Genomic DNA, 14,237 nt, shown 5'->3' on the forward strand with positions numbered 1-14,237 from the left:
GCTTGGTTAGGTATGCCTTTCACAGCGGGGGTTGGGGCGTCATGTATTCTGGTCAGAGAAATATCCAAAAGGGGGGAATTGCTCACAAATATATTCTCGTTGGCAATTTTTCCTTCCTTTTGATGCTTCCTAATCTCAAGCTCCTCCAGACAATCCATTCTTCTTCCCTTTTTCTCGAGGTGAAATATCTCTGGGACAAAATCGCTCCTGTGGTCACTTTCCCATAGGTGTTTGGCGAAATGGGATCTGTTTAACTCACCGTTTCGTAGATGTCTTCTGTGTTCCTCTGCTCTTACTCTGAACGACCGTCCAGTCAGGCCAACATAACAAATTTCACAGTCACCACATTGGAGTTTGTAAATACCACTTCTATCATTAATGTCAATATTGTCCTTGGTTTTGTTTAACACAGCCCTTAAGTTACATTTGTTGTAATATGCAATTTTAAATTCTTCCTTCGGGAAAAGGTTGGCAATGGACTGCGTAATCTTACCGTAGTAACTAAGTTTGCACCATCGTTTCTTATCTTCATTAATTACCGATGATTTATAAAACAGTCTCTGTGCTCGGAGGGAGCGTTTTTAATCAATCATTTTACTGATGACACTTTCTTCGTAACCATTCTTCACTGCAATGTCCATGATTACCGTGATTTCCTTGGCGAAGTTCTCGGCGGACAGGGGGATATTGAGAAATCTGTTGAGCATGGAGTGGAAGGCGGCCATCTTGTCTACATCTACATCTACTTAATACCCCGCAAGCCGCCGCAAGGGCGTGTGGCGGGGGGTGCTAGGACACCACCCGTAATTTAGAAAAGAAAAAGAAAACCGCATGCAATAACCACAAAATCATATATAAAAAAAAAAACATGGCATACATTCATGCATGAAAACTTACACCCCACACTCATGCAAACACAATAAAACTAACAACTAACATACACATGCACCTGAAAGTATACCTAAAAGCTTTGCAGTGTTTAACTTTGCTCCGACTTGTAAATTCAACGTTTTTAATATTTCTAAAGTGACTTCGGTTTCTTGCTATTATGATTTCTGATTGTTCGGGGAAAGAATGAGTATTTGTACCTATCTGTCTTGGAATCTATCTCCCTTAGTTTATCTTTGTGGTCTGATCTACCTAAATAGTGTGGGGCCATTATAATTCCTTCAGTGTCATAGTTAAACTCGTTTGTTCTGAACCTTTCTAAAAGTCTAAGCCTCGCTTGTTCTCTCCGCACTTCAAGTGGTTCCCAGCCTAAACCCCCTAAGAGACCTGTCACACTTGTGTTTTTATCATGACAATTTTTAACGAATCTAGCGGATTTTCTCTGGACTTTATCTAATTCTTTTTGCCAAATTTTCTCCCACGGATCCCAAATACTTGCGGCATATTCCAAATGAGGTCTAACTAGAGCAAAATAACACCTCTCTTTAACTTTTTCATTACATTTCCCCACCACCCGTTTTATGAAGCCAAGTTTCTTTAAAGCTGATCCGCATATTGTCCTGATATGTGCTCCCCATGACAGGTGTGGTGTTAGAACAACCCCCAAATATTTAACTTGATTTGCCGTAGTCAATACTGAACCCTCTATTTTGTAGTTTATATCCTGTTCCTCGCTTCCTTTATTCCAAAATTTCAAAACTGCACATTTATCTATATTAAGTGTTAATCCCCATTTATTGCACCATTCCGAGATATTGTCTAAGTCTCTAGAGAGTAGCTCGCGATCTACGAGTTGGCTCCTTATTTCCCTGTATAACACCGTGTCGTCAGCAAATAACCTTAGATTGCTACTAACGTGTGTGCTTAAGTCATTTATGTATATTAAGAACAGAAGAGGCCCTATTACACTTCCATCTACATCTACATCTACATAATACCCCGCAAGCCGCCGCAAGGGCGTGTGGCGGGGGGTGTTAGTTCACCAACCGTAAAAACGAAAAATACCACATGCAAAAAACAACACGGAAAATTACACCCCAGCAGCGCACACACTCATGCAAACACATACACCGCAAAACAACAAAAAACTGCACCCCAGGATACAGCACGAAAGCCATCCTAAAACACGCAAGCCAGGACACAACAAGCAAGAATGTGAAACATCACTACCACATGAAAATGCACCACAAAACACTCTACCCCCCAAAGAGACAGTAAAAGGAAGGGAATGCGACCCAACGTTGCAGGTAGCAGGAATTACCCCCCGCCGGGAGGGAAGAGGGACTGAAAGGGAAACTTAAAAACAGATGAACAGAACACGAATGATGTCATGCGGAAAGAATGGGTTATTATAACAAAACACATAAGGTTAGTGGAGGAGCATGCATTTAAGTAGAACTAATTATTTTTTAGACACGGAGGGTGGCAAGTGGATTTTTACTATCTATAACCCTACAGTTGCTATCCCGTATTGTCCGTGGGAAGAAGGAGTCCTTGAGTCGGCTAGTCCTGGCATCTATTTCCCGAATTTTATATACATGATCCAAGCGACCAATGTATGTAGGAGTACGAATAATCTGCGAGACCTCGGTGCTGAAACATGCGGATCTGAATTTATTTAATAATTTCAGTCTTGCATTGAATCGTCTCTCTTCTAATGATTCCCACCCCAAATCCATGAGCATTTCGGTAACGCTTTGCGTTTTATCGTAGGAATTTTTTACAAAACGGGCTGCCCGGCGTTGAACCTTCTCAATTTCCCGAATGAGACCTTTTTCACTCGGGTCCCACACGCTGCATGCGTATTCTAAATGAGGCCTTACAAGAGCGTGGTAACAACGTTCCTTGACCTTTGAGTCACTTTTGCCGACAATGCGTCTAATGAATCCCAATTTTTTATTTGCTTGACCGCAGACTTTACGTATGTGAGTCCCCCAAGTTAAGTCTTTTGTGAATGTGACACCTAGGTATTTTACCGTATCAACTACTGCTAGGTCACCTCCAGCTAATTTGTAAGCAAATCCCGTTGATCTTTTAAAGAAATTTACCACTGAACATTTATTATAATTTAGAGTCAATCCCCAGTTAGAACACCATTTAGTAATGCAATCTAAATCCTGCGCTAGAATAAAACGATCCTACCGTGTCATCCGCAAACATCCTAATGTTACTTTTCACTTCGCGGTTCAAATCGTTAACAAAAATCAAGAAAAGTAACGGCCTGATCACACTTCCCTGAGGTACCCCAGACGTGACTCGAACGCTGTCGGAACTAGCGCCATCAAGGACTACCCTCTGTTCCCGCTCTGAAAGAAAATCTTCAACCCAACTTATAGCGCCTTTGTTTATACCCGCGACCTTTAATTTATGAATGAGTTTACCATGTGGGACCTTATCAAATGCCTTTTGAAAATCTAAGAAGATGGCATCCACTTGCCTACCTCTCTCACCAGATACAAGTAAATCATGTGTAAATAATCCTAATTGGGTTTCGCAGGAGCGGGTTTTCCTGAATCCGTGTTGATTGTCACTTAAAAAGTTAATATTGTCAAGGTGTCTCATTATTGAACTGACAATTATGTGCTCTAAGATTTTACAACAGATAGAAGTGAGAGATATAAGTCTGTAATTACTGGGATCCTCCCTGTCACCACTTTTAAAAATAGGCGTTATTTGCGCGGTTTTCCAAATCTTAGGTACTTTGCACTCTGTGAGGGATTTGTTAAATATAAATTCAAGGTACGGGGCAATGTTTGGAGCTAAATGTTTTATCACCCTAGCTGGTATATTTTCGGGACCCGGGGATTTGTTGGGTTTAATCTCATTAAGCAATTTTAGAATTCCTTGTTGGCCCACTGTTATTTTTTCCATGAGTGGAGTATGTATTGTTTCTTGGAGATATGCGGTGGCAACATCATTCGAGAAAACGCTTTGGAAGAATGAATTTAAGATGTTAGCTTTAACCTCGCTGTCTGTATGAATTACATTGCTACAATCCCTTAAGCAAGCCACGGTTTGTTTACTCCCATTTACTTCCCTAACATATGACCAGAAAGCTTTGGGGTCAGTGTCCAAGTGCTCGCAAAGTACTTTGCGTTTAAATTCCAGTAAGGCGCTACGTAATTGTTTTTTGGTTTCAATTTTAGAGGATCTATATGTGTCCCATAATTGTGTATTCTCAGGAGATGATGTTTTCACGCCTGCCCTCTTTACCCTAGAGTGTAGCATTCTCTGCTTTCGAAGGGCTTTTCTAACGTCTTTATTGTACCACCTGGGGTCGCGATTTGCTTTAACGTATTTTATACGTAGGTATGAAATCTACGATTCCTTTTTGCATGATATAGACAAATTCTGTCCAAGTTTCTTCCACGTTGACATGACTTAAGCGGGTTTTGAACTCGGGTAGTGAAGAGTTTAATTGATTGGCAAAAGATTCAAAGTCTGCTTTATGGTAATTATAAATTTTTCTTTTTGGTTTAACAATCTTTTGTATTGCTATGTCCAAATGGACATTAATTGCTTTGTGGTCACTCAAGCCCTCATCAGTTGATACACTAATAATACGTTCCGGCGTGTTTGTAAGAAATAGATCCAATATGTTCTTTCCACGGGTGGGCATGCGTACTGCTTGATGGAGGGAGTTTCTTTGAACCAATTTTATCATGGAATTGCAAGATTCGCGATCGCGGGTCCCAGATTTAACGATATTGCTGTCCCAATCTATACCAGGGAGGTTAAAGTCGCCACCAATTATGTTTATGCTGTTATTATATTTACCTGTAAACTTGTGAATTTGATCGTTGAGGGTGTGAAGTGTTTTCAAATCTGAGTCTGGAGGTCTGTAGAAAGAGCATAAATTTATGTTGGGTTGATTGGTCCGTAGTAAGGTGCACCAAACACTTTCTATGTTATTATTTTCAAATGAAACTTGCCTGCTTTCAAAATGACTTTTAACTGCCACGAAAACCCCTCCTCCGGGTCTTGTATCTCTATCGTGTCGGTAAACTTTGAAATCTATTGGGAAAACTTCTTGGTCGTTTATGTCATTGCACAGCCAACTCTCTGTGCCTAATACTATATCAGCGGAATGAGTTTGGATTATGTATTCTAAATCCGCTGATTTATTTTTGAGGCTTCTGCAATTTATAACAAGTATAGTTAAATTATTTTGATGTTGAATAACGTCCTTATTTTTGCCTGACTGTAATTTAGGACGCCTTTGTGGGGAAGTGCGTGCCACATGTCTCTCTAAATCAATGCCAGTGTTGTCGGTGACTTTTATATTTTTATAAGTAATATTATACGCGCTATCCCCAGATGTTACTGACCCACTAAGTTCCCTGGGGGACGCCCGAAGTTACATCTCTCTCCGTTGAGCACAACCCATCTATGACTACTATTTGTTTGCGGTTTGACAAGAAGTCTCTGATCCAATTAATTATTTTCTCATTGATCCCATAGTATTTAAGTTTATGTAACAATTTATTGTGTGGGACTTTGTCGAAGGCTTTTTTGAAATCCAGGAATACTACATCGACTTGTGTGTTGTTTTCTCCCGATCTAAGTATATCGTGAATGAAGAGACCAAGTTGTGTTTCGCAAGATCTGCTTTTCCTAAATCCGTGCTGGTTGTGGACTAGTATTTCCCTACTATCAAGAAATCTCATAATGTTAGTGACAATAATGTTTTAAATACATCTTGTGGGAAGGGTGGTGGCGGGAGTCGGAGGGGATGACATGGTCTGTGGTAGTTTCTTTCCTTTGGATTGCGAAGTCGTAGCCTTCTACATCTACATCTACATAATACCCCGCAAGCCGCCGCAAGGGCGTGTGGCGGGGGGTGTTAGGTCACCAACCGTAAAAAAGAAAAATACCACATGCAAAAAAAATAACAACACGGAAAATTACACCCACAGCAGCGCACACACTCATGCAAAAATCCCTTCATCCAATACTCATGCAAACACATAAACCGCAAAACAACTAAAAAACTGCACCCCATGATGCAGCACGAAAGACATCCTACAACACGGAAGCCAGGACACAACAAGCAAGAAATTGAAACACCACATGAAAATGCACCACGAAACACTCTGCCCCCAAAGAGAAGCCTTTATCCGTGGTTGTAATTGTTAAGTCCAAAAGGTTAATACTATGGTTGGTTTCTTTTTCACAAGAGAAAATTATATTTTTGGATTGGGAATTCAACTCATTCAAAAATATGTCCAGTTGTCTATTTGTACCAGTCCACACTGCAAACACGTCGTCAACGTACCTGTACCAACAATGTATAAAACTGGTGTTCACTGAGTGATCACTGAATAACCTTTCCTCAAAGTCGTTCATATATAAGTCCGCCAAAAGTGGTGAAAGAGGTGACCCCATTGCTAAGCCGTCCTTTTGTTGGAAGAATTTGCCATTGAATTTGAAGTAATTCTCTTCCACACACACTCTTAGTAGTGCCAGAAAGTCGTCGAGGAAGGGTGGTTCAGCTCCGGTTTGCTTCAATGTTTCTTCGGCTACTTTAACGGCTTCGGAAATTGGAATGTTGGTGAACAGGTCTTTCACGTCGAAAGACACTAGGATGTGCTTGGAAGACGGGAGCTCTCTCTGGGTAAGATGTTGGCATAGTTCCGTTGAGTTCTTAACCCCGTATCTTGGCTTGAAACCTGTGACTTCTCTGAAGAGTGAATTTAAATGGGAGGCTAGTTTCCTTGATGGAGCAGCAACACTGGAGACTACTGGTCTTATTGGCACATTTGTTTTATGTATCTTTGGGAGGCCAAAGAATCGTGGAGTTTGCGGGTTCATCACTGTCACTGTGTACGTCTCACTTGGTTTGATGATACTCGGGGCAGAAGTGAGGGCCTTTTTCACTTTGCTGCACTAGAGACCAAAAAAGAAACCAACCATAGTATTAACTTTTTGGACTTAACAATTACAACCACGGATAAAGGCTACGACTTCGCAATCCACAGGAAAGAAACTACCACAGACCATGTCATCCCCTCCGACTCCCGCCACCACCCCTCCCACAAGATGGCCGCCTTCCACTCCATGCTAAACAGATCTCTCAATATCCCCCTGTCCGCCGAGAACTTCGCCATGGAAATCACGGTAATCAAAGACATTGCAGTGAAGAATGGTTACGAAGAAAGTGTCATCAGTAAAATGATAGATTAAAAACGCTCCCTCCGAGCACAGAGACTGTTTTATTCTTGTGAATGTTTCATTCTCTCTCTGAGAGAATGTTCATTCTCAGCTCAGTTCAGTTCAGTCTCATTCTTGCATTCACAGAGAATGTTTCATTCTCTCTGGCCCTCAACCTGAGCGGACCTGCCTACTGAGCGCTCCTGGTAACCGGTTTGACCCACTAGAGACTACCTGCCTGCCAGCTTGATTCTTGGTGCTTTTGGTTTTAGTGAAGTGTAGTGTAGTGTCAACGTATACGTTGCTTCGTTTATATAGTTTTCGTTTTGTGTGTGGTTTGTTAACCGTAGTGTGTGGTAGTAGTAATTTATTTAGTGGATTGTGGTGGTTTTTGTCCTTCGACTCTGATTGGTGACCGGTGAGTGCTTTACTTTTTCTTACTATCTTTTTTTGGTCCTTTGAAAACCAGACCTTACTCAAGCATCGTTTTTTCCACTTAGGCTTCATATTCAATTCCAAATCGTAACTTATTGTTTGAGCTAAATTTAGCTAACCCCTTCTAGAAATTTTAGCATAGTGTATACAGGTTAGCTTTTGTTGGGAACTTGGTAATTAAATTAGGATGGCTTCATCCAGGTCCCCTGTTGCCATGCTCGAAGGCACTGGCGAATGCGCGGCTTTAAGGGCCCGTATTGTCATGCTGGAGAGAATGGTGCGGGAGCTTCGATCGGAGATCGCCGGCCGGAGGGCTCCCCTCAGGAGAGATGGTGCTCAGGGTGGGAATACGAAAACCCGCCACGCCCATAGGGGTGGACGGATTCGTCCGAATGCAACACGTGGCTGGGCGATTAGAGACCTACCCCGTGTCCCATCTCTCAACGAGGGAGTGTCTCACGTCCGTAGGTCGGACGATTGGAGGGTCGTCTCTCGGGGCAAGGGGAAGGTAACGCTGCGGCGAGGATTGGACTCTGCGGAGGCAGATACCATCCCCGTCTCCAACAGGTACCAGGTGCTGTCGGATGACAGCACCACCGTACCTGCAGCCCCTATCCCTACTCCGAGGGCACTGCCTAGGGTAAGGCATCAGCGGTCGGGGAGGGAGGGAACCGTTATATTACGTAGTTCAAATGTCCGGCGTATAATGAACCCACTGCGCCGCAGAGTCCAACAGGAGGGAGGTGTTGGATTCTTGTCGTCCTGGTGTATACCGGGCGGCGGGGTACCCCAGGCGACGCTGGCGGTGAAGGCGGCCGTCAGTAATACGGGCTGCTCCAAGCTACGCATTGTGGCTCATGTCGGGACAAACGACGCCTCGGAACGTGGTTCTGAAGAGATCCTGCGCTCCTTTAAGGAGATGCACTCGGAGGTGAAACGAGTCGAGGCAGAGTTGAAGGTCCCAATTAAATTAAGTATATGTAGTATTGTGCCGCGTGTAGACCGCGGAAGGCTCGTTTGGAGCCGCATTGAGGGTTTAAATCAGGGATTGCTGGGATTTTGCCGGGGAATCGGAGCGGACTTCGTTGATCTGAGGCCCGTCCTCTCATCGTGTCGGGTACCCCTTAATCGCTCCGGGGTCCATTATACTGCCGAGGCATCGCAGTTGGTAGCGCGTAGGTTACACGAACACGTTTCGAGGGTTTAGCATAGCTGGTAGGCAAGAGCGTAGGTCATATATTGGGAAAAATAAAGTAGAATCCAGCGCTTTTTGTCAATTCAGTTCAAGTAATGCCTCTCATATCCCCAAAAAAATTGAACAAACAAATACTTGCGTTAAAACAACATATAACCCACGTAAATTTAATAAAATTGGTGCCTCTACATACATAACAGATAGCAATGCAAGTGAATGTAATTCTTTTGTCTCTGTTCACCACGAATCGTCTCAAAACAGTTTTGTTAGCGTACATAAAACCGAAAAACAAGAAGTTATTAGCCATATTAAAATTATAACATTAAACTGCCGTAGCATTAGAAACAAAATATCGGATATTGAACATATTTTTGTCAGTACAAACGCAGACATAGTAGTTGGAACAGAAAGTTGGCTCACGGGAGATATAGCAAACAATGAGGTTTTTCCAAACGGTTTCACAATTTACAGAAGGGACAGACCAAATAGGTTGGGTGGGGGAGTATTCATTGCAGTAAAGTCACATCTTAGTAGCCAACGATATGAATGCGACGTAGATGACATAGAAAGCGTTTGGTGCAACATTAAGGACTACAACGGCAGAAGCCTATTCGTGTGTTCATTTTATAGACCCCCAGATTCTAACGAAGATGTCCTACACAAGCTCGACGAACAAATATCCACTATCAGCAGCAGACAAAGCAACAGTATTACTATAATCGCTGGTGACACAAATCTACCGTCAATTGACTGGGACAACTACTGCGTAGGAAAATCTGCCAAAAACAGAGATTCATGCCAAGAACTCCTTCATATATTCACAAAACACTCCTTAGAACAAATTGTTAAATCACCAACACGGGGCCAAAGCATACTAGACATCTTTGCGACTTCTATGCCCGAAATCATTACTAACATTGAAATAATAGACGGAATCAGTGACCATAAGGCTATTCTTGTGGAGTTAAAAACTAAGTTCGTCAAAATAAACAAAGAAAAGCGTAAAATATACCTATACAACAAGGCAAATTTTAACGGACTAAGAGAATATTTAAAGATAAAATTACCGGAATACAAGACAAAAACACTGACAACAAATACAGAGAACACTTGGAATTATTTCTTAAATATTTTACGCGAAGGAATGAAGACGTACATCCCGTCCAAACTCAAATGCGACAGTAAGGAACCTAGATGGTACAACGGGGAAGTCAGATCGGCATTAAGAAGGCAAAGAAAGCTACAGTCAAATTTCAAAAAGAGTTTAAAAAGTGACGATATAATTTATGTGAATACAACCAAACAGCTACTAAAAGAATGTCGTAGTAAGACGAAAAGTATTATGCGCACAGCACTACACTCTTTTAAATCTAAAATGCTAAGCGAATATCTTGAGGAAAATCCAAAGTCATTCTGGTCCTATGTTAGGGAAATACAGGGTAAACGTCCCACTGTTCACTCTTTGAAGACGGAAAATGGAGAAATCATTACAGATAGCGTGAAAAAGGCAAATATTTTAAACCATTTTTTCCAGAGCGTCTACAACAAAAACACAAAAGCACCAAACGATCCTCCACACCCACCCGGGGAACACATGAGCGATCTTACACTGACCAAGCAGGGAATAGTACATCTGCTCCGTAGTATCAAAGCACACAAGGCACCTGGTCCGGAAGAAATACCTGCTAGAATATTAAAGGAATTAGCTGACAACATTGCCCCATTTTTACACATTGTTTTTCTAAAATCGATAGAAAAAGGCTCAGTGCCTCGCGACTGGAAGCTAGCCCATATAACTCCCATCTATAAAGGCGGCGATAGGGATAAACCAACCAATTACCGACCCATTTCTTTAACATCGATCTCTTGTAAAATATTGGAACACATTATTGTCACTAACATTATGAAATTTCTTGATAGTAGGAAAATACTAATTCACAACCAGCACGGATTTAGGAAAAGCAGATCTTGCGAAACACAACTTGGTCTCTTCATTCACGATATACTTAGATCGGGAGAAAACAACACACAAGTCGATGCAGTATTCCTGGATTTCAAAAAAGCCTTCGACAAAGTCCCACACAATAAATTGTTACATAAACTTAAATACTATGGGATCAATGAGAAAATAATTAATTGGATTAGAGACTTCTTGTCAAACCGCAAACAAATAGTAGTCATAGATGGGTTGTGCTCAACGGAGAGAGATGTAACTTCGGGCGTCCCCCAGGGAAGTGTAATAGGGCCTCTTCTGTTCTTAATATACATAAATGACTTAAGCACACACGTTAGTAGCAATCTAAGGTTATTTGCTGACGACACGGTGATATACAGGGAAATAAGGAGCCAACTAGATCGCCACTTCCACTCGGCTCCAAACCAGAAACCCGCGATCCTCCCTCGGAACGATGCTGCAGACCGTTAGTCCCAGCCGAACCCCCTCGACGCCCTGGACGCGCTTCACCTCGGAGCTCAGTTCCCTAAGGGAACGGAGGACCTCCTCGGATCCACGGTCCGTGACGTCGTTGGTGCCCACATGGGCCACGACCTGCAGCCTAGAGCACTTCGTGCCTTTGACCGCCGCCTCGATCGCCTTCGTCACCTGAGGGACTCCTCCGCCTGGTATACACCAGGCGGTCACCCGTTGATCGGCGCCTACGCGGCGCGCCCTTTCCCTCAATGGGACCATTACACGACGGACATTCGAGCTACCTATTACTACAATTCCCTCCCTTCCCGTTCCCTGACGTCTTACCCTAGGCAGTGCCCTCGGAGTAGGGGTAGGGGCTGCAGGTACGGTGGTGCTGTCATCCGACAACACCTGGTACCTGTTGGAGACGGGGATGGTATCTGCCTCCGCAGAGTCCAATCCACGCCGCAGCGTTACCTTCCTCTTGCCCCGAGAGACAACCCTCCAATCGTCTGACCTACGGACGTGAGACACTCCCTCGTTGGGAGATGGGACACGGGGTAGGTCTCTAATCGCCCAGGCACGTGTAGCATTCGGACGAATCCGTGCACCCATATGGGCGTGGCGGGTTTTCGTATTCCCACCCCGAGCACCATCTCTCCTGAGGGGAGTCCTCCGGCCAGCGATCTCCGATCGAAGCTCCCGCACCATTCTCTCCAGCATGACAATACGGGCCCTTAAAGCCGCGCATTCGCCAGTGCCTTCGAGCATGGCAACAGGGGACCTAGATGAAGCCATCCTAATTAAACTACTGAGTTCCCAACAAAAGCTAACCTGTATACACTATGCTAAAATTTCTAAGAGGGGTTAGTTAAATTTAGCTCAATCAATAAGTTACGCTTTGTAAGTAAGTAAAGAAAGGAAAGAAAAAAGATGGTAAAGAAAATAAAACACTCACCGATAACCAATTAGATTCGACGGACAAAAACCACCGCAAGCCACTAAGAGTACCCACAAGGAATACTACCAAACTATTAAAAACTAATAACAAACAGCACAAAAACTAAATAAACTAACTATTTCACAAAATTAATGCTAACACTAAACTACACTTCACTAGGGAAGAACAAACACAGAAGTAAAAGCAGGCACGCAGGTAGTCTCAGGTAGGGTCGAACCGGTTCTAGGGAGCGAGCTCGAGCACGTCTGTTCTCGGCAGAAGCCAGGCAGAGAATGATCTACATAATACCCCGCAAGCCGCCGCAAGGGCGTGTGGCGGGGGGTGTTAGGTCACCAACCGTAAAAAAGAAAAATACCACATGCAAAAAAAACAACACGGAAAATTACACCCACAGCAGCGCAGACACTCATGCAAAAATCCCTTCATCCAATACTCATGCAAACACACTTACCGCAAAACAACTAAAAACTGCACCCCATGATGCAGCACGAAAGACATTCTACAACACGGAAGCCAGGACACAACAAGCAAGAAATTGAAACATCACTACCACATGAAAATGCACCACGAAACACTCTACCCCCAAAGAGTCTCTAATTGGCAGGGAATGCGACCCAACGTTGCAGGTAGCAGGAATTTGCCCCCGCGGAGAGGGACGAGGGATTGAAAGGGAAACTTAAAAACAGATGAACAGAACATGAATGAAGTCATTCGGAAAGAATGGGTTATTATAGCAAAACACATAAGGTTAGTGGAAGAGCATGCATTTAAATACAACTAATTATTTTTTAGACGCTGAGGGTGGCAAGTGGAATTTTTGCTATCTATAACCCTGCAGTTGCTATCCCGTATTGTCCGTGGGAAGAAGGAGTCCTTGAGTCGGCTAGTTCTGGCATCTATTTCCCGAATTTTATATGCATGATCCAAGCGACTAATGTATTTAGGAGTACGAATAATTTGCGAGACCTCGGTGCTGAAACATGCGGATCTAAATTTATTTAATAATTTCAATCTTGCATTGAATCGTCTCTCAGCCAATGATTCCCACCCCAAATCCATGAGCATTTCGGTGACGCTTTGCGTTTTATCGTAGGAATTTTTTACAAAACGGGCTGCCCGGCGTTGAACCTTCTCAATTTCCCGAATGAGACCTTTTTCACTCGGATCCCACACGCTGCATGCGTATTCTAAATGAGGCCTTACAAGAGCGTGGTAACAACGTTCCTTGACCTTCGAGTCACTTTTGCCGACAATGCGTCTAATGAATCCCAATTTTTTATATGCTTGACCGCAGACTTTACGTATGTGAGTCCCCCAAGTTAAGTCTTTTGTGAATGTGACACCTAGGTATTTCACCGTATCAACTACTGCTAGGTCACCTCCAGCTAATTTGTAAGAAAATCCCGTTGATCTTTTAAAGAAATTTACCACTGAACATTTATTATAATTTAGAGTCAATCCCCAGTTAGAACACCATTTAGTAATGCAATCTAAATACTGCTCTAGAATAAAACGATCCTCATCCCCAGATATCTCCCGATAGATCACCGTGTCATCCGCGAACATCCTAATTTTACTTTTCACTTCGCGGTTCAAATCGTTAACAAAAATCAAGAAAAGCAACGGCCCGATCACACTTCCCTGAGGTACCCCCGACGTGACTCGAACGCTGTCGGAACTAGCGCCATCAAGGACTACCCTCTGTTCCCGCTCCGAAAGAAAATCGTTAACTGAACTTATGGCGCCCTTATTTATATCCGCGACGGCGATTTATACGTGCGTGAGAGTAAGAGCAGAGGAACACAGAAGACCTCTACGAAACGGTGAGTTAAACAGATCCCATTTCGCCAAACACCTATGGGAAAGTGACCACAGGAGCGATTTTGTCCCAGAGATATTTCACCTCGAGAAAAAGGGAAGAAGAATGGATTGTCTGGAGGAGCTTGAGATTAGGAAGCATCAAAAGGAAGGAAAAATTGCCAACGAGAATATATTTGTGAGCAATTCCCCCCTTTTGGATATTTCTCTGACCAGAATACATGACGCCCCAACCCCCGCTGTGAAAGGCATACCTAACCAAGCTTCCACTTAGCCTACATCCACCCCACCCCTCCCTTTGAGTCACCCACGCCCAGTAT

The sequence above is a fragment of the Hetaerina americana genome, unplaced genomic scaffold (assembly GCF_022747635.1).
Source record: "Hetaerina americana unplaced genomic scaffold, ioHetAmer1.1.p SCAF_6, whole genome shotgun sequence".
NCBI classification, from domain to species: domain Eukaryota; kingdom Metazoa; phylum Arthropoda; class Insecta; order Odonata; family Calopterygidae; genus Hetaerina; species Hetaerina americana.